The sequence below is a fragment of the Lissotriton helveticus genome, chromosome 6 (assembly GCF_964261635.1).
Source record: "Lissotriton helveticus chromosome 6, aLisHel1.1, whole genome shotgun sequence".
Taxonomy (NCBI): Eukaryota; Metazoa; Chordata; class Amphibia; order Caudata; family Salamandridae; genus Lissotriton; species Lissotriton helveticus.
The window spans coordinates 1,739,053,306-1,739,080,262 of NC_136067.1; positions in this window are offsets into that span (position 1 = coordinate 1,739,053,306).

Sequence of the window (26,957 nt, forward strand, 5' to 3'; positions counted from 1 at the left end):
CTCTGCAGCAAATACCTCAGTAAAATATATCTGCTCCCTTTCCTGCCAACTTTTTATACTATCTAGAAGTTCAGAAGCAGTAGTAGTACTACGAACGGCTTTACGTGCAGCAGATCTAATCTGAGACGCACGTTCAGCAGATAACATTGAGTGAGTTTCTCTAGCTTTGTCCTGGTCTGTAGAAGAGTCCTCATCTGACTCATAAGTAGCAGAAGGAAGAGTATACGGAGGTGGACAACGATCTAATAGGAGAGAGTCATCTTGGGGTTTATTAAGAATAGGATAAAGAAGTCTACGAACAGCGTATTCGCCATTTACCTGTAAATGACGCTCCTTATCTTCCCTCTCTTTAATTTTGCTCATTTCTCTATTTTTCATTTCCAATGCTTTCGCATGGATACTCTTTCGCTGTTCTTTTTCAATCAATGCTTGCTCACGCTTCATTCGTTCACGCACTTCTTTCTCCCACATTCGTACACAGCCAAACATATCTTGCCTAGCCTTTTATTTAAAACACCCGTTGCTCCACATACTGAATCTTTCGCAAATGAAATGACCCATGCATAGGCCAAAGCAAATCAGGCTCTTTACTAGTATATTTATTCCACAACGTGCTGTACATTATGGAAGAAATACCATACTTAACATACATGTCCCTATTAGGCGTCCCCTCCGGGGGGGCTGGCTGTGCTTGGTCGAGTTTCAAACTGGTGCCACTACAAAAGCAGCACATCCTACGAAGTGTGCTGGAAACAGGTATGCCAAAAATAGTGCAAAATATGCAGTATTATAATCAAAAGTAACGCTTAAGGTACTCTTCAAACTTTGCGCCGTTCAAACAAATAAAAATAGAGAAAAATCTCCTCATTACCTGCCTATATGTATTGCAACACATATATATTTGGTAAACAAAATTCAATATTGTCCAATCATACAAACAAAGCCGCAGTAAGTGTTACTAATCTACCTTACCAGTCAAAGGCATCAAACCAACAGCAAGTGCCGCAAAACGGCTCTTACCAATCAAATGGTGTCCAGGTTCCAACTGCCAAGTTCTCAAATCGACCAAATGGTCACTGCACGGCGAATCAACAGAAGAGATCTCAGTCGAGGACCGGTGCCACCTGGATGGTCAGATCAGAAAGAAAGGAAAAATGCCGTGGGTGCCAAGACTCGGGTCTCTTGAGGCAGCAATCGCATCCAAAGCGAGATTCCAATCCTTCGTCGCGACCAGTCCTTCGGGCATCCGAGTCGCTGATGAGCCCCGTGTTGGAAGCGCCAATTTGTGGTGGTGAGCCTCAGCAAGGCCTACCAGTGCTAGGGGTTCTCCCTTCTCTGCACAGAGTCCTCAGACCAATAGGAAGAAGTTGGCACAGAAACTGGAATAGAAAAGACAAAGTTTATTAAACCTCATGAGTTGGAACTACATTCACACAACACCCTTCGGTAGTGTATGAGATAGCACACTGACTGGAAGGAGCTTGGTCCTTTTATACCCACACAGGGGCTCAAATGAAGGCGGTACAAGTACAGAATGCTGGTTTCAAATACATACAAGGTCATACAGAGAGTGTACTAGCAACAAGTGGGAGGGGCTGACAGTTAGCTAAGTCTGGTGGACACATCCTGACAGTTACAAGTTGGGGACAGCTGTAAGTTCAACTGAGCATGTGGAAAGCAGAAGAGTTGACAGGAAGGTAGGACAGAGCACATGGCGAGCACATGGCAAACAAAATGGCTGACAGAAATACAAAATGGATTCCGCAAAACGGACAAGATAGTCTCTAAATACAGGATGTCTTCTGCTAATGCTTAACCTAATCGCTGCTAAATTACAACACTATCACCCACAATGCAATGATTTAGTTGAAAGGTTCAATAAAACCGTAAAGGGCATGATCAAGGATCTCCCAGAAAAGCTTAGGTGTAGATGGGAAATCCTTATGCCCTGCCTCTTCTTTGCATACAGGGAGGTTCCTCAGAAGGGGGTTGGTTATAGCCCTTTTGAAATTCTGTTTGGCCATCCTGTAAGAGGGCCATTGTGTCTGGTGAAGGAGGGATGGGAGTTACCTCTCAAACCCCCTAAACAGGACATAGTGGACTATGTACTTGGTCTCTGCACCAGGATGGCAGAGTACATGAAAAAGGCAACCAAAAACCTTGAGGCTAGCCAGGAATTGCAAAAGGCCTGGCATGACCAAAAGGCTGCGATGACTGTTTACCAGCCAGGACAGAAAGTATGGGTGTTGTAGGCTGTGGCCCCAGCAGCCCTCCAGGACAAGTGGAGTGGCCCCCACACAATTGTTGAACAGAAGGGAGAGGTTACCTGTTTGGTAGACCTTGGAACTCCCAGGAGCCCCCATAGGGTGCTTCCAGTCAACAGACTGATTGTATATGTTGACAGGGCAGACATGGTCTTGCTCATGGCTACTGATGAGGGACAGGAGGAAGAGAGTGATTCACTCCCTGACCTGCTCTCACAGAACCCTGATGGTGGGTCAGTGAATGTTGTAGCCTTGGCAGGCAGCCTTACTGCCCAGCAACAAGCTGATTGTAGACAAATGCTCAATCAGTACAGACATATGTTCTCTCTGACTCCAAGTCAGACTAATGGTTCTCTCATGAAGGGGACACTGGGGACAGTCAGCCTGTTAAAAATAAGATTTACAGGCAACCTGACCATGTCAGGGAATGTATCAGGACTTAAGTCCAGAAGATGTTGGATTTGGGAGTTATTGAACCCTCAGATAGCCCTTGGGCTAGTCCAGTAGTCTTGGTGCCTAAACCTCACACCCAGGGTGGTAAGAGAGAGATGAGGTTTTTGTGTAGACTACAGTGGTCCCATCCAATACCCAGAGCAGATGAGCTCATGGACACTTTGGCCTCAGCCAAGTTTCTGAGCACATTTGGTATAACCGCTGGCTACTGGCAGATCAGACTAGCTGATGATGCAAATCCTAAAACAGCATTTTCTACCCCTAGTGGACACTACCAGTTTATGGTGATGCCCTTTGGTTTGAAGAATGCACCTGCCTTTTTTCAAACATTGGTGAACAAAGTCCTAACAGGCCTGGAAGACTATAGTGCAGCATATCTAGATGATATTGTTGTCTTTAGCTCCACCTGGGAGGATCACCTGGTCCACCTGAGAAATGTTTTGGAGGCCCTGCAGAAAGCAGGCCTAACTATCAAGGCTATTAAGTGCCAGATAGGGCAGATACAGGTTGTTGTACCTGGGCCACCTTGTAGGTGGAGGCCAGGTTCAACCAATACAGAGCAAAATCCAGACCATCATGGACTGGGTTGCTCCAACAACACAGACTCAGGTCAGAGCTTTCTTGGGCCTGACTGGTTACTACAGAAGATTTGTCAAGGGGTATGGATCCATTGTGACACCCCTGAATGACTTAACATCCAAGAAAATGCCGAAGAAAGTTAGCTGTCAAAAGACATTTGATGACCTGAAGTAGCCATGTGCACTGCCCCCATTCTGCAAAGTCCTAACTACTCCAAATAATTCATTGTCCAAACAGATGCATCTGAGTTGGGGTAGTGGTTGTGTTATCACAATTGAATGATGAAGGTCAGGACCAGCCAGTAGCTTTAATTAGCAGAGGGTTGACCCCTAGAAAGAAATGTTGGTCAGTTATTAAGAGGAAGGCCTTTGCTGTGGTTTGGGCTCTAAAGAAGCTGAGGCCATACTTGTTTGACACTCACTTCACTGTTCAGACTGATCATAAGCCCTTATTATGGCTAAAACAGATGACGGGTAACAACCCCAAACTTTTGAGGTGGTCAATTTTCCTACAGGGGATGGACTATACAGTGGAACATAGGCCTGGGAGTAACCATGCAAATGCAGATGTACTCTCCAGATATTTCCAGTTAGAACATGAAGACTCAACTGGTCAAGGTTAGTTTAATGTCCCTGCGTTTGGGGGGCGGGGGAGGGGTTGTGTAGGAGAGTAGAATCTGCTTACTATGGTTACCCCCACTTTTTGATGATGTTTTACTGTTTTTTTACTTTAGTCTGGCTGGATCCCTGCTATCCAGGACCCCAGCCTAACTGCTTTCTTTCTAAATTGATTGCATGTACTATAGGTAGACTCCAGTGTGGTTACCGGGGTACACTTGTGAGTCCCTAGTATATGGTTCACTAGGTACTAAGGGCATAGGTACCCCAGAGGCTGCAGCATGCATTATGCCACCCCTGGGAAGCCTTTCAAATGACAACACAGGACTGCTACTGCAGCCTGGCTAAGGTGGTGCATGCACCTCTTACAAGATATAGGTTACCTATACCTACCTTAAATCACTGCACATAGAAACCTATCAGTCACCCCAATGGCAGGCCTTATCAATCCTGAACTAATGGTGCTGGGTTTATGTGTGAGAAGATGACCCTGCATGAGCCGGGCCCCTCTGCAGCCTCCAGAACCTATTCTCTGGGGCTGTCTGTGATGCATCCAGACCGTATACTCTTAAGTGCATTATAACCTCGGGGTAAATGCTAACTTTGGAATAGCTGCACAGAAACGTGTTCTGTTTGGAATCCTACCCCCCCCCGCCATTCCTGGCAGCAGGGGTAGAATTCTACCCTTCTAGAGGGAGAGACATGCACACACTACCTGGGAACAGTTTTAAAGAGCCCTGGCATCACAAAATGAATGCTGCAGCCACAGACACAAGCCTGGCCTCCTGCTGCTGACCGAAACTCCGGCAGGGGAGGCTTGGACATTAGGTTTCCTGCCACAGGGAGGTATAACCACCTCCCAGAGAGGCTTTAGTGTATTGGGGCTGGGTGGGTGCCCTCTGAGAGTGCTTTGAAGTCTGCACTGGGGGCACAATTGGTGTCCCTGTGCATAGCCCAGTTCAAATCGGTTGCAGGGGTTACCAACCCCTGCTCTGGTGTGAAACTGGACAAAGGAAATGGGTGTAGCCACCCCTCTTTCCAAACCCTGCCATAGATTGGTCCCCAGAGTTACTCCAACCCCTTTCTTAGGTATAAGCAAGCACCCCCTGGCAACACGACTTTAGATATCCCTGGATGAAACTCTGCAACCGAATCCTGGAACTTCGATGCTCTACTCAAGACTAGAGGAAAAAAGAAATCTCCCTTGAGGCCACCCCGAGTCCCCAGCAACGCTGAGACCCACAGCCCTAACGAGTGACGTAGAACCGGAACTCCTGCACACTGTGCACATTTGCAAGTGCATCTGCTTCTCGACGTCTCTTGAAGTTGTGCTTTGTGTTGACTATAGCCCAAGCCCTGAGCACCTTTTGCACCAAAGATTGTGGGCCTAAACTCCACGAGTGTTCCGTGAGCCCACTTCTTGCATTTCCGCTTGAGGCCCCTTTGCGATCCTTGGTCCGCCACTTGGTGGGTCCCTATGAAGTCAACTCTGATTTCCCTGGGTTTCCCTGGTTGCTCCAGATGTGCCCTGACTCCCCACCACGTAGTGAATAGCTAAGACCTTGCTGGTCCTCACCAAAGCATTTCATTACTTTCTGCATGGGTTGCTGTTGCCAAGGCTTGTTGGGTCCAGTCTGGGCACCAACACCACAGCACTCGAGATCCTTTGGGGGACAGCTCGAATGCAGTATCTGGTAGTCATCGACACTTCCTGGTCCTCGTGGCTGAAGAGTCAACCTTCACCTCCTTCACCTGAAATCACCCGACATCGGTGGGCATTCGACTATCGTACCCCTGGTCACTGGCAAGTCACCCAGACTCTATCCCCTCTGCTTGCAGGTTCTTCTCATCTCCGATCCAGGCTTGGATCACCCCGGACATTTTCATCTTTGACGGCAGCAGCACTTTGCAGCAGATCGCCATTGAAATCAACGACGATTCCCAACACCAAAAGACACCTATGCACCCGGCTTCCCTGGGTGAAGTAACTCAAGTACTCCAGTGCTCCCGTGGATGTTGGCCCTAGAACCCCTTAATTCTAAAGGGGTTTGCTCACGGTCCTCTCTTCAGTGTCCCTTTTCTTTAAATTTCCAACCGCGACTTTCCCCATTGAAGTAAACTGCGATTTGTGGCTGTGTTCAGACACTGCACTCGTCCCCCCTGGGTCCCCTGTGTCACTACCTTGGGTGATTCCTTGTGGCCCAAGCACTTCTACAGGCTGTAGGCCTTGTGTCTAGTCAAGTCGTTGTTCTAATACCACTTTCTTAATATATGGTTTGGAGTGCCCCTAGGGCTCAATGTATATGGTGCTAATTTATTGTGTGCTATTAAGTGTTAGGTATGTGCTTTGACCTCTAGCCTCATAAAGAGACTAGTAGGGGAGTTCTATCCAAACGCTGCTGCATTTTACATTACAGTACCTTGTTCTTGGGGTCCAGCCTTGCCTCGACGCACAGCGCATTTTACTCACAGGTGCCGAACTTGACTTAGGCTCGCCGCATCTTGTGCAGGACTAGATTCCCCACAAGGCTCTGCGCCAGGATGCGCCAGGTGGAAGGGGAGCGCGGGAGCTCTATCCAAACGCTAATGCATTTGACATTACGGTACCTTGCTCTTGGGGTTCAGCCTTGCCTCGACGCACGCCTTATTTTACTTGCGGGTGCCAAACTTGACCCAGGCTCGCTGCATCTTGTGCAGGACTATATACCCCACAAGGCTCTGCGCCAGGAAGCGCCAGCAGGAAGGGGAGGTGCCCGGAGGCGCACAAAAGCACACGAGGGCTCCCGCACCGCGGGACGTGCGCGGGCGGTGCAGGGTGAATCCCGGGCCAAGGGCGGGCCCATCTGCGCCCGTCCACGACTGATCATAACTGGACTTGTCTATCCCTCTGAAAAATGTTATAAGAACTAGACTAGTGGTAAGGTGTTATTCTCGCTGAAACCCTAATAATACTTCATTGTGCCAATAGTTACTGTCTCTATGCCAGGTTTTTGTGCTAATATATGGGGCAAATAAAAACACGCGGAAATATGAGTAGGCAAAAGGGTGCTGCAGGCACCTTAGACGCCTTCATCATTAGAGCCGAATCTCTATTAACGCATGTAATTGAGCTGGCAGAGAGACGATTGTCACTTGACCCCGCTAGATTACCTTCCTGCAGACAAACTAAGTCACCAAATCCTACTGCCACATTGCAACCAGCCAGCACTAACCCAATAGTAATAGTTCATAGTGAGCCAATAGCCTCTGCCATACCATCCATGCCAGACTCCTTTAGGAACACTACCTCAGATGACACAAGCAGACGATATTTTGATGGTCCATAGGGTAGGGTGGGTAGGTGAATCCTCAAAGAATATAAAGGGGGATTGTATAGTTATAAACTTCTGACGGACACTTATGGTCCGAAGCCTATTAAACTCCCAAGAGGAGATGCCCTGCCAGAGCATCCGTATTTGTGCCCTTCCTTTGGGATATTTTTACAGACCACCAATCAGGAGGATTGTAAATGGAACCACTGGCCCCCTAACAACCTAGAACAGATACCAGGAACTATCGACCTTAGAAGCTGTTGATTGACAACAAAAATCAGCATTTTATGGGAAAAACACACATTCTGTCACGAAGCAAAAAGTTAATATGAGTAAGAAGACTGCACAAAATAAAAAAAGATTAGAGGAATTGCAGGCCTATCAAATGATGGAGGGTTCCAAGAAGGAGGAACACATGAGCACAACAATCATGAGAAAGAGGGATTTACACCTGTCCCTCTACCCATTTTACTAGGGTCCATAGAGGTCGCTACAAGCAAAAGCAACACCATTAGAGTTAATTGTAACAAGGTGGGTGGCCCGCTTACTGTTAGTGCGATTAATGAATCATCAAGCGCACGCCTCACTTCGTGGAATATAGCAGGGATTAACAGGAATCTCAGAGATGCAGACTGGGGTGAGTATATTGAACAGAACAATATCTGCTTTGTTACAAGAGATCTGGGCCTTAGAAACACCACACAGAGTTGGATATAAGACATTGGTGTGGATGCAATCCCTAATACGGATAAGAGTAACCCTTGAAATAGGAATAACTCAACTGAGTATACCATCCCAAGATATGGTTGGCGTAAAAATCACTACTCAGGATGGAAGGGTACTATATCTATTTAATATCCATAACAGCCCAGCTACAAAAGAGTCACTGGTTATAGAACATCTGGAATCTGTTTTAAATTCCTTAGAGACAGAGGCGAGTGGTATTAGTAGGTGGGGACCTAAACTGTAATTTCAAACATGTGACAGGTTTTTGTAATCTATTTGAGGATGAAGATACGGCTAATAAGATTCCTGCGCTGGAAAGTAATAGCACAGTACCATACACCGTGGCAGTAGTACAAATAAGGAAAGTTGTAGCTGGGCATGTGCTAAGAGCCTGTAATGGACGGTTGCCATTAGACAAACCGAAAGCATACACATTCTGTAGAGGTAACTCCCGTAGTCACATGGATTACATAATGGTTTCGTTGGATCTTTGGCACTACGCAATTGATCTAAAAATAGACACAAGAACTGAGAGCGACCATTGTCCACTTGTACTGATGTTATCTAGTCAGCTATTCTCCTTTACCCCCCCTTGTATTGAGGATAGTAACACTTCTAGATGACCTTCTAGTAAGCAATAGTCGCCGATCACTGAAGTGGCCTTATCTCTTTGGGAATAGCGAGTCTCTGACAAACATTTATAATATATTTGCAGATATTTTTGCACCCCATAAAGACCAACCAATAGATAAAGATTGTCTGTTAGACCTACACAAAGAACTTTTGGCAGCGTTGTTGCCTAATGTGACTAATATACTCAGGAAAGAGAAAAGAGGAAACAAAGGTCAAATTAAAGATCCCTGGTACTATAAGACATGTCGTGATGCCAAGGCCGAACTAATAATGGCAATAAAAATGGCAATATAATCAGAACAAGGGAAGCTAGGACTAAATATAAGAACGCTTGATAATGCTAGGAAAATATGGGACAATGGCATTTGGTCAGACTTACTTAACACAGCGAAGGCAAAGGACCAGCAAGGTTTTTGGAGCCTTGTAGCCAAAGGGAACAAGTCGGGAAAGGATTTCAAAGATATATATTTAGATGCAAACACTTTGGTGGATCATTTTACTAGTTTGTATGCTTCAAGGGAAAGTAGGCAACTCATACATTTCGATGGACTAGCAGCCAATACAAAGGATCTTATTCTAGGTTTTAGTTTGGACGAAACAAAAATGGCAATCAGTGCAGTCAAACCAGGGAAAGCTCCTGGACCTGATACAATTCTGGGTTATCTACTGAAGCATGATATCAGTGTCTGGGGACCATACATACATTTCTTATGTAATGTAATAGCCTTGGGAGCCCCCATCCCCGATACTTGGAAAGAGGCTGAAATATTACAATTTTTTAAAAAGGTAACCGTTATGACCCTGCAAACTATCGCCCAATCAGTCTAAAAGACATTTTACAGAAAATGTATCCTAGCTATATTTTAAATCGACTAAACACTTGGAATGAGGACAACAATGTGCTTTCAAAATTCGAGACTGGTTTTAGAACAAAACTCAGCACAACGGATCAAGTTTTTAGATTTATATGTCTTTGTTGGAAATATGTAAAAATAAGAAAGGCTCACCTTTACGTTGCTTTTGTGGATTTAAAGCCAGCGTTTGACCTTTTTCCACGGGACCTATTATGGAACACATTGAGATGCCAAAGGGTACCTTGTGATTGACTAAACCAAATAATAAGACTACATGAAGAGAATTATGCAAAAGTAAGATGGGATCTAAGGGGCAAACTATCCGAGGCAATCCCCATAAAAAGAGATGTACGTCAGGGATGTGTGCTGGCACCAACCCTATTCTCACTGTATGTAAATGACATCCTTAACTTTTTGAATGGTTGCCAGAATGAAGCACCCAAATTGGGAGGAGATTTGATGCCAGCACTTCTATTTGCTGACGACACCATTCTAATATTGCAAACACCAAAAGGATTGCAACGCCTAATAGACTCCTTCTATACTTATTGTATAAAGAAAGGCCTTGAAATAAATATTGGTAAAACAAAATATATGGCCATAAACCCCCCAAAAAAACATTGTACTAAATAATAAAAAGTTGGAGCATGTGCAGAGTTTTAACAATTTGGACATATCCTTGGATTCCAAGCTATCCTGGAAGTTGCAAATGGAAAAGAACAAGATAGCTTTACTTCAAAACTCTCTGCCCATAATGAAAAAGCATAGGAGTAGTTTCTCCAAAGCAGTTTCCCCCAGCCCTGGAGGTGTTCAAATATAAAGCCCAAGCAGCCATACTATACGAGCCGAAATGTAGGGTCCTTACTGCAAAAAGAACTTTGAAATAGGGGAAAACAATTTTTATAGAATGCTTTTAAGCCTCCCTGCATGAGCTCCATTAATTCCAATTTTCCTGGATTTGAATGTCAAACGTACTGACCATCACGCATTATTAAGACCCCTATTATTTTGGGTAAGAAGTTGGGCCAGCATAGGAGCATTCTGTGGCTTAGACACGTTTCTTTGTGGTTCAGAAAATTGGGCCTATCCCATTACTGGAATGACCCAACCGCGCTGTCCGTAGCCTCACAGCTAAAAACAACTTTCTGGGCCCACATTCAAAATAGCGTGTTACATGGTATACCCAACAGATCGTTAACGACTAGGTTTCTTTTGTTCAAGGACGTAGCACATTTTGAGCCCTTTTTTATGAGGTCCGTCCACAATTAGCAAAAAGTTTATACATGAAGTTGTGATACGGTGTATTACATATAAATGCAATCACGTCACGATGGGCTATTAATAATGCCAGAACAGGTAATGATTTGTCTTTTTTATGCCCGAACAAGGTTAAAGAAACTGACATGCATGTATTATTCTTTTGTCCTCTATATGTCAAGCCTAGAAAGAAATGGATTAAACCAATCTGTATAAATATGCGAATTAGGTCTTGCAGAGAGGCAGAAAGTATTTTAAAAACTGGTACATCACAACAAATTGTATTCAGTGTCAGTAAATTATTACTTGCCGTAAGCTTTTCGAGGGCCAAATCAGGACTAAAGTTGTAACAAATATGATTAAGCATTTCCAGGGCAATAATAAATGAATTCGGAATGAGTATGTAGACATAACAGGTATAAGGGAGTCTTGTTCGTGGGAAATGTTAGTCAGAAATTATTATTATTAATTGTTTTTTTTATGTTTTAGGGATGAGAGCACAAACACATAACAAAAAATAAGGAGTCCTATATTAGCGTTATTACTATTTTTATCTTAATGCCTAAATTTAAACATAATTATGTTCCTAACGAAATGGCGACAGGTCATATACAATACCTTTTTTTCTTTTTCCATTTATTAACATTGTAATAGTGTTGCTGCACTATTTGCATATGGAAATTGTACATGTTTAAAAGAATCTTTTATGGTTTAACCCCTTCACTGCGGGACTAATTCCCCCGCTGTGCTGGAGGGATGGGGTGCACGTGCAGCACCCCTGTGCTCATGATGAGCTGAGCTCGTCATGACCACTCCCGTTCCAATGGAAGACCCAGCAAAGCACAGCAGGGGAATTATCCCCACGTGGGCGCGGCGCAACGGTCATGGCGAGATCAGCTCGTCATGAGCACACGGCCACCGTGGCACATGATGAGCTGAGCTCCTCATGAGCATGGGAGGGGTTAAAAGAACCAAAGTAAAGGTTTTTTGAATTGAATTGTTTAGAATAAATACATATATTTTATATGTATGCCTGGTGTGGTTCTCCTTTCATTTCTTCATTCATGAGATTATAGACTGGTAATTCAAACTGCTTTACATTCCTTCAAGACTTAGCCTGAAGGCTGCTCTCCATAGCTACCACTAGGATAGCTTTCAATAAGGTTATCTATTCTTTAACCCATCACATCTTAGGGGTTATTTGGACTGGTGCAAGGTGCTCATTATAACTAGTGGACAGCATATGCCAGGCCAACTTTTCACAGACATTACCCCTACACTCATGCAATTACCAAAGCATTAGCTATGCACTGCTTTAATCACCCATGCACTACCCTTGCACTCCTTCAATCACCCAGGAATATCTATTTACTCCTTCAATCTCTCAGTCAGTACCCATGCACTTATAAAATCAACCAGGAACTATCTATACACTTATGCAATCTCCCAGGCACTACCACTGCACTCATGTAATCACCATGGCTCTACCTGTGTACTCATGCAATAACCCAAGCTCTACTTTTACACTCATGTAACCACCAAGGCCCTAGCTAAGTCCTCATAGAATAACCCAGGCACTCCTCTTCCACTTCTGCAATCACCCAGGCACTATTCATGCACTCTTCCAATTACCCAGGCACTACCACTACAGTCATGCTGCCACCCTGACATTACTCCTGCACTCATGCAATCAGCCAGACATTACTCATGCACTCCTCCAATTACCCATACATTACCCCAGCACTCATGCAATCACTTAGGCATTACCCATGCACTCCTCCAATGACCCAGATATTACCCCCGCACTCATGCAATCACCTAGGTATTACACATGTAGTCCTTCAATCACTCAGGCAGTACCCATGCACTTATAAAATCACCCAGGCACTACCTATGCACTCATATAAACATCCAGGCACTACCCCTGCATTTATATAATCAACCATGCACTACCCTTGTACTTGTATAATCAAGCAGACACTACAGTTGCACTGCTCCAATTACAGAGGCACTACCGTTGTACTCATGCAATCACCCAGGCACTACCTAATCATTTATGCAATAACCCAGGCAGTACACTTGTACTACTCCAAACACCCAAGCACTATCCATGCAGTCCTCCAATCACCCAGGCAGAATATATGCACTTATAAAATCACACATGCATTACTTTTGCACGCCTCCAATCACCTAGGCACAACTGATGCACTCCTTCATGCACCTAGGCATCACTCATGCACTCCTTCAATCACTCTGGCAGTACCCATGCACTTATAAAATCCCCAAGGCACTATGTATTCACTCCTCTAATCACCCAGACACTACCCGTGCACTCATGCAATCACCCAGGCATTACCTGTGCATTCCTCTAATCACCCAGTCAGTACACATACACATATAAAATCATCCAGGCACTACCTAGGCACCCATGCAATAACCCAAGTACTACTCTTGCACTCCTCCAAACACCCAAACACTATATATGCACTCCTCCAATCACATAGACCTTACCCTTGTACTCATCCTGTCACCCATGCATTAGCTATGCACTCCTGCAATCACCCAGACACTATCCTTGCACTGCTGCAATCACCCAGATAGTATCCAATCTTACAGGCAGTACCCATGCACTTATAAAATCATCCAGGTACTACCTATGCACTCATGCAATCACACAACACTACTTATGCACTCCTCAATGCACATAGGGATTACCCATGCACTCCTCCAATAACCCAGGCACTACCCCTGCATTTATATAATCAACCAGGCACTCTACCCTTGTACTTGTATAATCAAGCAGACACTACAGTTGCACTGCTCCAATTACAGAGGCACTACCGTTGTACTCATGCAATCACCCAGGCACTACCTAATCATTTATGCAATAACCCAGGCAGTACACTTGTACTACTCCAAACACCCAAGCACTATCCATGCAGTCCTCCAATCACCCAGGCAGTACATATGCACTTATAAAATCACACATGCATTACTTTTGCACGCCTCCAATCACCTAGGCACAACTGATGCACTCCTTCATGCACCTAGGCATCACTCATGCACTCCTTCAATCACTCTGGCAGTACCCATGCACTTATAAAATCCCCAAGGCACTATGTATTCACTCCTCTAATCACCCAGACACTACCCGTGCACTCATGCAATCACCCAGGCATTACCTGTGCATTCCTCTAATCACCCAGTCAGTACACATACACATATAAAATCATCCAGGCACTACCTAGGCACCCATGCAATAACCCAAGTACTACTCTTGCACTCCTCCAAACACCCAAACACTATATATGCACTCCTCCAATCACATAGACCTTACCCTTGTACTCATCCTGTCACCCATGCATTAGCTATGCACTCCTGCAATCACCCAGACACTATCCTTGCACTGCTGCAATCACCCAGATAGTATCCAATCTTACAGGCAGTACCCATGCACTTATAAAATCATCCAGGTACTACCTATGCACTCATGCAATCACACAGACACTACTTATGCACTCCTCAATGCACATAGGGATTACCCATGCACTCCTCCAATAACCCATGCACTACCCATGCACTCATTCAATCACCCAGGCACTACCCTTGCACTCATCCAATCACCCAGGCCTTATCAATACATTCCTTCAATCACCCAGGCACTACCCTTGCACTCCTACAATCACTCAGGCACTACCCAGCACCGAAACATTACCCATGCACTCCTTTAATCGATTCGATTTGATAAGTCTTTATTTCGATACACATGATCATAAAAGACATTTACATTTAAAATAATGAACATTTCATTCTCATAGTAATAGAAAAATTACACAATAAAAAGTAAGTCTACAGATTACTCCATCACTATATACAATAAATTAATCTAAAGCATGATAAAAAGAGACAAAAAGACCCCAGGCCATAACACGATAGAAACCACAAAATGGTTGTGACTAAGTTAAAAAGAATTTTATAAGAGCCCAGGTATATCAATAAAACAGTTTAAATCAGGCTCAGCTTATGAGCACGGGTTGCCCACATCCCGTGTAAAAATGTAGCAACCGCAATTACAGTTGATTCCTTGCTGTCCGTTTTCAAAATCCTTAGTCCTTCAATGCCAGTATTGATCCCCTTCATCAAACAAATGGGCTTCAACCATGTATGCCTCGGTTTTTTATAGACTGGACAAACAAAAAGAATATAACCTATCGTTTCAGTCGGGCAGAATGGACATTTCATACAAGTTTTGGAACGCCATTTACCAGTGAATGAATTAATTGGGAGGGTAACCACCCTAAATTGGTAGTACCATTTCCTATCACTAGGAACCGTAATGAAATCCCAGTACCCTTTGTAAATGGTGGCGTGTTTAATCTCCCAAAAATCTCTTGATAAAGAGGGCCTGGTTAATGACATAAAACGTTTCATGGTGACCATATTCTAATATTGCTCCTTAAAAACCGTTCTAGATGGAAACACGTTATCTGCAGGATTTTGCCACAAGGAGTTAAGTCCCATGTCATTGTAGGTGACCTTTGCCTGCCTTAACTATGAGATTTTACATGCACTATCAGCATCCCTGATCTCCAATAGAGCCTGTGCGTACTGGGAGAGCACGGAGGTAACCCAGAGCCTTCTCCAGTTGGCCACAAGTCTATAGCGTGCCACATCCTATAAGAACTGACATCCCAAATCATAATAGAGGGGTAATAATGGAGTAGATTGTGGGAGGCCAGTTATGCCCCTCATACATTTATTTTGAGAGGTCGTCAATGCTGCTAAATTACTGAAGCCCCATAGTTCGGCCCTATACAGGACCGAAGTCGTAATTTTTGAGTTATACATTCTTAACACGTGGACAATCGGCTTAGTATGGAAAAGGTGTTGTTCCTTTATTAGAGCACCAGATAGATGAGCATGTTTAAGGACCAGCTGATCTATGTGCGGTTTCCAATTTAATTTACATCCTAGCGTAGTACCCAAGTAAGTAAAAACTTGGGTCTGCTCAAGTGTGTCTTTATTCATGGCTACCCCCCTCTTACAATCTTTTGTTTATGTAGCACCATGAACTTTGTCTTGTCCACATTAATTATAAAACCGTGATCCCGGCAGAACACCTTGAATCTCGCAATCGCCGTCTGCAAGCCTCGTTGCATTTTAGAAATTAACAAGGTGCATTTGCAAACATTAGCAGAGGGATCTTCCTACCATCAAGGATAGGGGCATCAGTGGGGTGGTCTGAAAAGTACTGATCACCCTATTGATGTACAGGGAGAACAGTGTTGGTGCCAGTACACAACCCTGACGGACCCCCCTGGCAATCGGAAATCTATCTGTCACTTTCCCTTGCTGACCAAAACAAACTTGTGCAAAATTCTCATAATGGAGTTTAATTGAAAAAGCCAGCAGATCCAATGGCATACCCTGTTCCGCAAGGACACTCCACAGGTTGGTGCACGGAACTAGGTCGAATGCTGACTTAAGGTCTACAAATGCAGCATATATTCTACCATCTTTAAGGATCACCACATGCCAGTAAATTAAAACACATCTAAAAACCTGGTCTATAGTGCTCGTGTGTGTGCGGAACCCGGCCTGTACAGGTGAGAGGATATTGAACTTGCCAATCCAACCCTGAATTCTACTCAACACAAGCCTAGCAGTCACCTTCTGAATATAATCGATTAAACTTATGGGCCTGTAGTTGCCAGGGTCAGAGCGATCCCCCTTTTTGAAAATCGGGATGATCTCAGCACCCATCCATGGTTCAGGTATGGGAGAGCCACTTGCAATGGCATATACTAGGGACTGAATGTAAGTTACCCACACAGCCTTATTATTCAAGAACAGGTCAGCAGGAACACAGTCAAGCCCGGGCACTCTACCTCTCGGGACAGTGTTAAGTGCTGTATCGACTTCCTGCTTAGTAAAATGCAAGGGGGGATTGCCTACAGGGTTAATGGGAGGACCATGGGATAGTTCAAGTTCTCAAGCACTAAAGTCAAACTGCGTCTTAAAATTTGAGACCCAGAGTTCGGGTGCTACATGGTTGGTAGGTGGTTGGCTGGGCGTTCCCTTGCCCCATTTAACCAAATGCCAAAATACAACCATGTTTCTATCTTTACTATCATGGTACAGCTCATTCCAATACTGCTCGTCCAATTCCCTTTTGACCCTATATCGTGCTAGCTTGTACTCCACCCTCGTATTTTTAATTCTATTCCTGTTCTTAGATCTTATCGTCCTTGCTAATGCTTTGTAGGCTTCCCTACATGATTTCCCATACCACAAATCAACCGTGGGTTTAGCATAATTCTTGGGTTTTTGTATACTGGTTATAAAAAAACCCTTGAGCTTATTAAAACGTTTGGTATGGATGGAAATAACCTAAGACTCAATTTCCTGTTGTGTAAGACAGTTTTGGAGATCTATGGTTGCCTTGGCGACCAGCTGGCTCATAACCTCTAATTGATCCTCTTTACTTAATATGTTCGACCATTTCACTCTCCTGGCGTCATTACTGAGTTGCACTTCTACACCCGCAGGAAGGCCTTCTGCAGCATAACTTCCTTCCAGGTGGAGTGACAGTACCAGGAGATTATGGTCGCTTTCCACCCTTTCCACAACAACCATGTCTTTTATACAAGACCAGTGTTCCTTATTGAGGAGTATGTAGTCTAAATGACTACTTTGCAACCCGTTGCTATTAGTAGGAGAGCCCTGCTTATCAGATTTAGCCCTCCCATTTACGGCCCTTAACCCATGCTCCAGACATAGTACTTTTAGCTGTCGAGCAGCTTCCGTCCATTTCTTAATAGGGGTTAGTATTAGTTGCGGAATATCCCATGGAAGGTCCTCCTCAAGGCCTAGGTCTACATCGTTGGTATCTAGTGGTTCAATGGAACAATTGAAGTTACCAGCAACCAGTATGTTTCCCCCTCCTTTATATTGATCGAGGTAGGAATTGAGAAGAGCGACAATGCCAGAGGCTTTCCCTCTAGGCATCTCTCTGGCATTAACATTAAAAAGTAAGAGATCCTTGGCATCAGGAATTTTAATTAATAGAATATCCTTTCTATCGGTGTCCAACTGCTATCGTTCAGTCTCACCCAGATAGTTAGACCCCCCCATCGTTCTCCCCCTTTGACCAGCAATAGCAGGTTTAAAAAATGTAAGTAACCTTGTCTAAACTCGGGTTCCACTGACCATGTTTCTTGAAATACCAAAATTTCATTTCTTTCGATAAAGGACAGTCAGTCTAATGATAGTAATTTGTTCTTTAGTCCGGCGATGTTCTAGGAAACCAGAGCGAAATTAAAAGACCCAGTACTGGTTTTAGCGCATGTGTGTGACCAATTGTCACCAGACACTACACAGGAATCAATTACATCCCCCAGTAGGCTTGTTTCTTTATGGTGTTTCTCAGTAGGGCTATCATCTACCCCAAATCTGTTTTCCCGAGTATTTAGACCCCCCGGGGCAATATTTGTTGCAGAAGGAGGACCCCATTGGTTCTGGATATTTAATTTAAACATATAATCTCCCGTGTCCCTGGTGGCGGGATCCACAGGAGTGGGGGAGTCAAATTTGGGACCCAGTCAATCATTTTCCTCCTGCGAGCTAAGTGCCTCATATCTATTGGAGGTCGGGACCACACAATTATAGGGGCCTAGTGAATACTGGTGTCCTATGTGTTACCCCTCTAAGGTTTGTGCTTGATTGATAGAAATGACCCAACAGGAGGACATAAAAACATCTTTACATATCATAAAACAGGCTGCCCGTTCTAAGATTCACCAAACCATGCTTGGAGACCTAAAACTTAAAACTACACAGTCCCGACCAGACCTTTTTCGGATTTACCAACCCAGGCGACGCTTCTAACCATCATGAACTCAGAAAAAAGATGATTCCCAAGCCCAGTCCTTGAATTCAAGAAGTGAATGGCCTTGTTCTTAAGTGAGGACCAATGTTCCTCCTCTCGGGGTTGCAGTCTCGGGATGTTGGCCAGTACTGTGGTATATGGTGTAGCCTTGTGTGGAAGACGTCGACATATCCCCTCCCTGACCCTGTAGTCTCCCCACTGGGCCCTTTGTCCCTTCCTTGTGTGTTAATGGGCCGTTATGTGCTGGTATAAGTGATGTGGGGGTTTTCGGGGGGATCGCTAGGGAAGGGACAATCCGCGACTTGTCATAATGACCCAGATGTGTTTTCTGCCTGACTGGCACCTATAGCTTCGGGGTGGCTGCTCCCAGAATAAGGGAGTGGAGCTATAGTTATATGCTCCTCTGTTTTGATTAATCTCTGGTCATTGCAGCTAATCTAGACAGAAGGGAATCAATCAGGGCTAGCAGCTTAGCTTCCATCCGTTTTAAAAAGACATCTTGAGCCTCTACGGAATTTAAATGTTGAAGCCCCGGTAGTGTAGGATCTACACTTGCTGCACCCGCCTCGATGTTGTCAGCCTCAGTGAGTGGAGCTGAGATCCCTCCCCTCCCCGATGCCGCGCTCCTGGTCATAGCCTCCTTTGAGACCTGAAGGCTGGCTTTGGGGGCGCTGCGTGCTTTCCTTTTCTTTGCTTGAGCATTTCCTCGGGGGCTAGTGCTAGCTTGTGCTGCCTAGTAAGCATTTTAGTAGGGGTAGCTAGAGGTGAAGAGGATATGCTGTCTCAAATACAGAGATTAGAAGAGCCTAGCTATGGGCTACCTACTGTCACTGAAAATGGTAGGGGAAGCAGTTGGCTCTAATACGGGGATAAGCTCTATTGATGAACATAAAGGGCCCAGTGAAAGCCTCCATTCGGTTAGCTGTATCTCGTGTATTAACACGGATTCAGCCCGAGTACGAAGGCATCTAAGGTCCCTACCACTCCCGCCCCGACCCCCTCCCGCCCCCCCTTTACGCGTGGTTTTACTCATGCCCAGGGGGAGTAATCTCTAAGCAATTATGGATGAAAATTATCAATTTAGTAAGGAACTACAGTCCCTTGAACAAAAGTAAATACCCCCTTCAACCCAAGTCCAGTGACACAAGCTTACATAAAGTTCAGATGTCGATGTTCGGGGGGTGGCCCAGCCTAGCCTCTTCCGGCCGCTGGTGGGCGCCGACGGACCCACCCTTGGCCCGCTGCGGGAGCCCTTGAGCAGTTTTAAAGCACCTTCTGGGACGCGGGTGGTAGGCGCCACAAGGGGACGCTGGGAATTGTAGTCTCTGTCCCCGGCAAGTGCAGCGTTGCAGTTCCCTTAGACTGGTTCAGGTGAGACAAGGCTGATTTCCAGCAAAGGCAGCAAAGGAACTTGTCGAGGGACCCGCGCTGCGGGAAACCTTGAGCGTTTTTAAAGCGCCTCCTCCTGTGACGCAGGTGGTAGGCGCCACAGGGGACGCTAGCAATTGTAGTCCCCGTCCCTGGCAAGTGCAGCATTGCAGTCCTCTCGGACGGCATCAGGCGAGACAAGGCAGATTTCCAGCAAAGGCAGCGAAGGAACTTGTCGAGGCACTCCTTTAATCACTCAGGCACTATCTACGCACTCCTCTAATCACACAAGCACTTCCCCTGCAGTCATCCAGCCACTACCCATGCACTCTTACAATTACCTAGGCATTACCATGTACTTATGCAATCACTCAGGTAGTACACAGGCACTTCTCCAATCACCCAGGCATTACACATGCACTCATGCAATCACACCTGCACTACCCATACACTTCTCCATATATTACACTTGCCACAATTCATACAACACTTACAAATTTGTCTATTTTTAACCAAATAGGCGGTTCTAAAAATAATTTTTTTCTTCTTTTTTTCTTTTATAATTTGTTGTGTTTTTCAACTCTTTTTTGTATTTTTTGGGAGTTTTATTTAATGAAAAAGTAAGAGAACCAACAGTGAAAACTTCGAAAACATTATGCAATTTCAAAGTCATTGCAAATAAAAAATTGCAATGGTGGTTTTTAATAGCAACCATGATGGCATACACTGACTGTTCACCGTAACATAAAACTTTTTTTGCATTTCCCACAATGCTGCTCCACTCTAGCAAAATCAGGAATTATGATAGGTCTTGATGTTGGTGAGGAACAGATGGTGTACTTGGTCCAGCACCGTCATCCTGACTTGTCTGTTTCTGTAAATCTTTTCTCTGTTGTTCCCTCGCGAGACACCGTGGATGCATTGTTTGTAGATACTTGAGCATCGAACATCTAACAATGTTTTAAAGAATGCTAAAACGCAATAAAAACATTTAAAAAAAAAGAAGAGGTGCTGTATGAATATTTTTGGTCAGATCCTCATGACAGGATCTACCCACAAATTGTGCACGTAACCTTACGTGCATTTACTTTCTTCTCCCCAGCTGTAATTGAGAAGAAAGCCCATACTATGCTTCCGTATCTCACTTCGACCAGACCTTCCAACACTTCTTCACCTTCAGGTGGAAGCTCCTCTGCTGGATTTGAAGCAGCCATTTTTTTTATGACAAAAACACCCAAAAATCCAAAGAAGAAGAGAAAAACCAGAGAGTTGTGTCTCTTTGGATGCAGTTAAAAGAATGAAAAAATTGTGTGGGGTCCTGCAGGTTCTAGAATTAAAAGCTTATTAAGCAATGAAATACTTTCTTTTGAAGCCACATGGGATTCGTGAGCCGGGCACACAAGCAACGCGCACCCGACGCGCACCCAATGCGATTTCTGAAATCTATATTTAATAATAGGATATCTTTATTGCAATTACAAAAATATGATATTTACAATTGTGTTAAATAATTTCTTGGTAAAATATACATAACAAAGTTACATACATATACTTTTAAAACAAAATATTTTGCGGTGGATTTGTGCACCTGGTGTGACCCCCGGAAATAGGTTTGTTACTTATGTGGGGCTGAGAACCGTGCCCCCTTTGCATACCAAACACGCATCGTGCATGATTTAACCAATATGGCAGCAAAATTCTTAGATTTGCGTACCCACTGTTATTGGTATATGATTGGTACGCGAATCCACTTTAAAAAAAAAACGAAATAAGTAAATATAAATGTTAATTTATATTTTAAAAAAGAGGAAACATCACATTATTTTTTATAAAAGTTAAAAAATATAGAAATATCATTTTTGGGACATTACACTTATAAATTAGCATTTAAAAAACATTTGAAATTCACTGAAAAAGTCATAGGTTTCAGGGGTATTAGATTTAGAAATTAACATTTAAAAAACCTTTGAAATTCTTTGAAAATACCATAGGGTTCAGGGACAATATATTTAGTAACTAGCATTTAAAAAACCTTTGAAATTCACTGAAAAAAGCACAGGTTTCAGGGACGTTAAAGTTAGTTTGACATTTCACACATACACAACCAGAGAAATTCCGCCGTTATAGTTAGTTCAGCTAACTATAACTTGCACTTGCAGCTAACTATAACTTGCACCCCCACAATACACTGCTGATGACATCACATATTACATGAGTGATCATGACATGGTCAATGACATCATTGATGACATCTCAAATAAGTGTCTCATTGGATGTGTGAGTGGGTGTGTGAGTATATGAGTGGGTGTCTGAATCGGTGCATTTGTGTCCGAGTAAGTATCTGAGTGGGTCTGTGAGGGAGAGTGTCTGTGTGGTTTGCAAGTAGCTCCATATGTGTTTGAGTCAGTCTGTGAGTGAGTGCATGAGTGGGTATGTGAGTGGGTGTTTGAGTCTTTGAATGGGTATCTGAGTGGGTTCATAATTGTCTGAGTGAGTATCTCAGTGCTTGGGTGAGTAGATGTGAGAGTGTCTGAGTGGAGTTGTGAGTGCCTCCATGAGTGTGTTAGTCAGAATATGAGTGAGTGCAGGAGTGTCTTAGTGGATCTGCGAGTTGGTGTACAAGTCTATGCATGGGTCTGTAAGTGGGTGCTAGAGTCTCCGAGTGGGTTTGTAAGTAGGTTCATAAGTATCTCAGTGTCTGTCTGAGTGGGTGCATAGGTGGCTGAGTGTGTGTCTGAGTGAGTACATGAGTGTCTGAGTGGGTCTGTGAGTGGGTATCAGAGCGTCTGAGTGGGTTTATGACTGCCTTTTTAAATGTGTGACTCAGTCTGTGAGTAGGTGGATGAGTGACTAGGTAGGTCTTTAAATGGGTGTACAGATCTCTAAGTAAGTTTATGAGTCGGTATGTGAGTCTGTGAGTGGGACTGTGAATGAGTACATGAGTCTCTATGTAGCTTTGTGAGTACATGAGTCACTGAGCGGGTCTGTAAGTGAGTGCATGAGTCTCTAAGTGGGTCTTTGAGTGAATGCATGAATCTCTAGGTGAGTCTGTGAGTGAGTACGTGAGTTTCTGAGTGGGTCTGTGAGTGGGTGCATGAGATTCAGAATGGTATGTGACTGGGTGGATGAGTCTCTGAGTGGGTCTGTGAATGAGTACATGAGTTTCTCAGTGGGTCTGTAAGTGGGTGCATGAGATTTGAGTGGATCTCTGAGTGGGTGTGTGAGTCTGAATGGGTCTGTGAATGGGTGCATGAGTTTCTGAGTAGGACTATGAGTGGGTACTTGTGAGTCTAAGTGGGTCTGTGAGTGGGCACATGAGTATCTGAGTGGGGCTATGAGTAGGGGTCAGAGTGTCTGAGTGGGTTAATTACTTCCTCCATAAGGGTGCATGTCAGTCTGTGAGTAGGTGGATGAATGTCTGAGTGGATCTACAAATGGGTGTGTGAGTCTCTAAGTGAGTCTGGAAGTGGGTATGTGAGTCTGTTAGTGGTTCTACGAATGAGTACATGAGTCTCTGAGTGGGTTTGCGCATGAGTTCATGAGTGTCTGAGTAGGTCTGTGAGTGGGTGCACGAGTCTCTGAGTGGGACTGTGAGTGAGTGCATATGTCTGTAAGTGAGTCTTTCAGTAGGAACATGAGTCTCTGAGTGGGTCTGTGAATGGGACCATGAGTCTGAGTCAGTCTATGAGTGGGTACATGAGTCTCTGAGTGGGTCTGTGTGTGGGTATGTGACAGTCTAAGTGGGTCTATGAGTGGGTGCTTGTGTGTCTGAATGGGTCTGTGCATTGGCGCTTGAGTCTCTGAGTGGGTTTGTGAGTACGTATACGTGTGTCTTATTCTTGTGCATGGAACATTTTGGGGTGACCATTCAAGCTGGGTCCAAGTAAAATGGGATTTTTAAAAAACGTTTTGTTTCCCATGTAAATTCCCATAGAGATGACTACAGCCCGAACCGCTGAATGAACACCAAATTTTAGAGATGACTACAGCCCGAACCGCTGAATGAACACCAAATTTGACAGAAAAGTAGCTATTGGTCCATAAAGCACACTTTTTGTGCTTTTATTGGTTCAGTAGTTTTTGAGATATTAAAGAAAAAATAAATTTGTAAATCTGGACAGTTGGTGTCAGATATGCTCTGATTGGGCAATTTAAAGGAGACTAGTCAATCCTCATTGGTTGCTGACAACCTGAACAATACGTTTTGGCTGTCATTAAAAGATTCATAGACTTGGTCCCAGTGCCCTGAAAATGAATTAAACAAATATGCAGCAGGGTGAGCACACCCAGACCCCAAAGGGCACATATGAGGGACCCAAATGCCCCCCCTCTTTGTGTCTGCCACACATCATGGACAACATGCTGTGGGAGTACTTACAGGACTCTGAGGCATAGTCCTCATTGAAATGCAAATGAATGACCGGCTTTGAGGGTCACAAAAAGGAGAACATATAAAGAGTGATGATAGATTTTAGTTACAATATAAATAATTTTTTCATGGTCCCATACTACTTTGAGGAATTGTGGTGTGTTATAATGTGCTATTACCCTGTAAAAAAGCCTTCCGTTGGGAATTGATGAATCATGTTTGTGAGAAAACTGTTTTTCATGATTACCCCATTGAGGATATGAAAGGTGCTCCAGAAGCTAAAATGAGAGCATATTTTCTGTAAATTCACATATTCGTCCTCAGCCATATGAGAACGGAGTTTGACAAAACATGTTCTTCAAACAGGAGCAGCCTGTCAATTGATTCCATTGCTTTTCTCTGCAGTCTCCCAGAGTGTTATAAAGAAAAACTAGAGCACGGACAGTCCTACAAAAGTATGGCACACCTGAAGCCATCTTGATTGAATCAAACTGGTAAAACCTAAAATATTTAATTTAGAAAGGAAGAAAAAAAGGGGGTCATTTTGTCATAGAAATTATGGTTAGTGCTGTAGGAAGAAAAATTGAATTAATTTTAAATATCTTCCTCTTCTATTTCATTAAAACATTTTGACATGCAGACTAAAACATGCACATTCAACTCCAGCATCAGACTGCCAGTTATTTCCATGGTGATCCACAGCTTTACTACAGTGTTCTAATAAACAACTAGAGTGCTAATATTCTAAATTCATGCCAAAAGTGTGGCACATCTAAGCGCTATGAGGAAAATAGAGTGGATACATGGAAGCATTATCTACTTATGACACTACAGTAAATGAGTTAATTAGGGAGCTTAATAACAAAAAAGTCTCCCAAGATTGCCACCAGAGACAAGTGAGCCCAAATGTAGAACAAATATCATCCACATGTAGCTCAAGTTCAGCCCACTGACTAAATGCAGTTTTATATAGTGCAGACCTGACCAGAAGGTATTGGAATGCATCAGCAACATTACACAAGGACACATTAATTTTGGTTTTAGGCATGGGGAGATTAAGTGATTTATCCAGGTATAAACATTGGACCTCCAGAGCCACTCATTGTAAAACTCCTAGACCAGTGTAAGTTACAGAAGAAGAACTGTTCTCCTGCCATAGGACTGCCCTGCTGCTGAGAACTGCCTTTTTCTCTTAGAAAGAAGACTGGGCCTGCTCACCTTCATCCGAGCCTTGCCTGTCAAATGCCAGTTGTCTGACCTCCTGTTTGAGCTTAAAGGTCACAGCAAGCTTCAGAGGTGTCCCTGCAACTGCCCAGATGACCTGCAACTGGACTTGCTTAAGCCCTGCTGGCCTCTGCTGGAGTGAGTCCTGATCCCCAAGAGGTGTTTCCCCAGTCCTGCACCCATAGCTCACATCAGAGTGTACTCCTTTGCATAAAAAAGCGAAAATCCCAAAGTTTGGTCTCCTTTCAACTACATTGTGCAGCGACAGCCACCAACTTGAATTTATGATGAGACCTGCTCTTTGCGCTGCAGGTACCTTCAGCAAAAACTATGAAAGTGAGAGACAAACTTTCTGCTACAGCACCAACAGCCCATAGTGACTTTCAACACAAAGCTACAGCAACAACCATCTACAATGCCTCACCAGAACTTTGCTTACAGCAGTGAGAGTCCTCGACACCCAGACTGCTCTTTGCACTACTTCCACAGTGCTCTACCCAACCCTTGTGTCCTCCTTTTTAGACATGGGGTCAATAGTTGGAAGAGATTTGCAGCATGTCCAATTAGGGACTACCACTCTAGTCAGGGTAAGTCAGATATGCACCCTAAATTAACCTGTGCTCACCATGTGGTAGATTGACACAGAGCAGTCAGGCTTAACATAAGAGGCAATATGTAAAGTATTTTTGTCATACCTAAATTACAGTAACTCAATGGAAACACCACAAAAAGACTTCACACAGGTAGAAAATATTTAGCGGAATAAAACAAAACCATAAATGGAAAAAATACAAGAATAAGTATTCAAGATTATTAATGTTTAAGGAATGAACCAACCGTCATTCTTTGAAGACACTAGAGGTCAAAAGGTTTCTTGAGGTCACAAGGGACCGGTTCAAAGTTAAGGTTTGGGCCGACCTCAATGGTGGTCAAGCCAGCTACAGGACCCAGACATGTCTTGCTAGAGAAATACCATTGATAAAGCTTTTGTTGATGTTGAGAGTCTACTGTTTTATCATCAAGCCATGCAGATAGGGTATTGTGCTGTCATTGAGGTCTGTTGAAGTGAATGCAAAGCTTGGTCATCGAGCTACCTCTGTGTAGTCATTGCACTGGGCGGACTGTGGATTCTTTGTCATTGAACAGCCTCTGCACCGGTGTCATATCGGCACTGCAGTGGAAATTCTCAGGCAGTCAAGGGAATATGCTGTGCTTTTGCAGAAATGTGCTGCAGAACTCACTTCTGAGGCCCGGGACTGGAGATGGCTCCTCAGGAAACGTCACAGATGGCAACGTTTAGCACCACTTGCAGGATTGCAGTAAATCGTTTGGGTCCCTGATACTTCAGAAAACAGAAGGCATGCCAGCAAGCCATTGGAGTCACCCTGGATTCAAGTGATAGGGTCCAACTCTT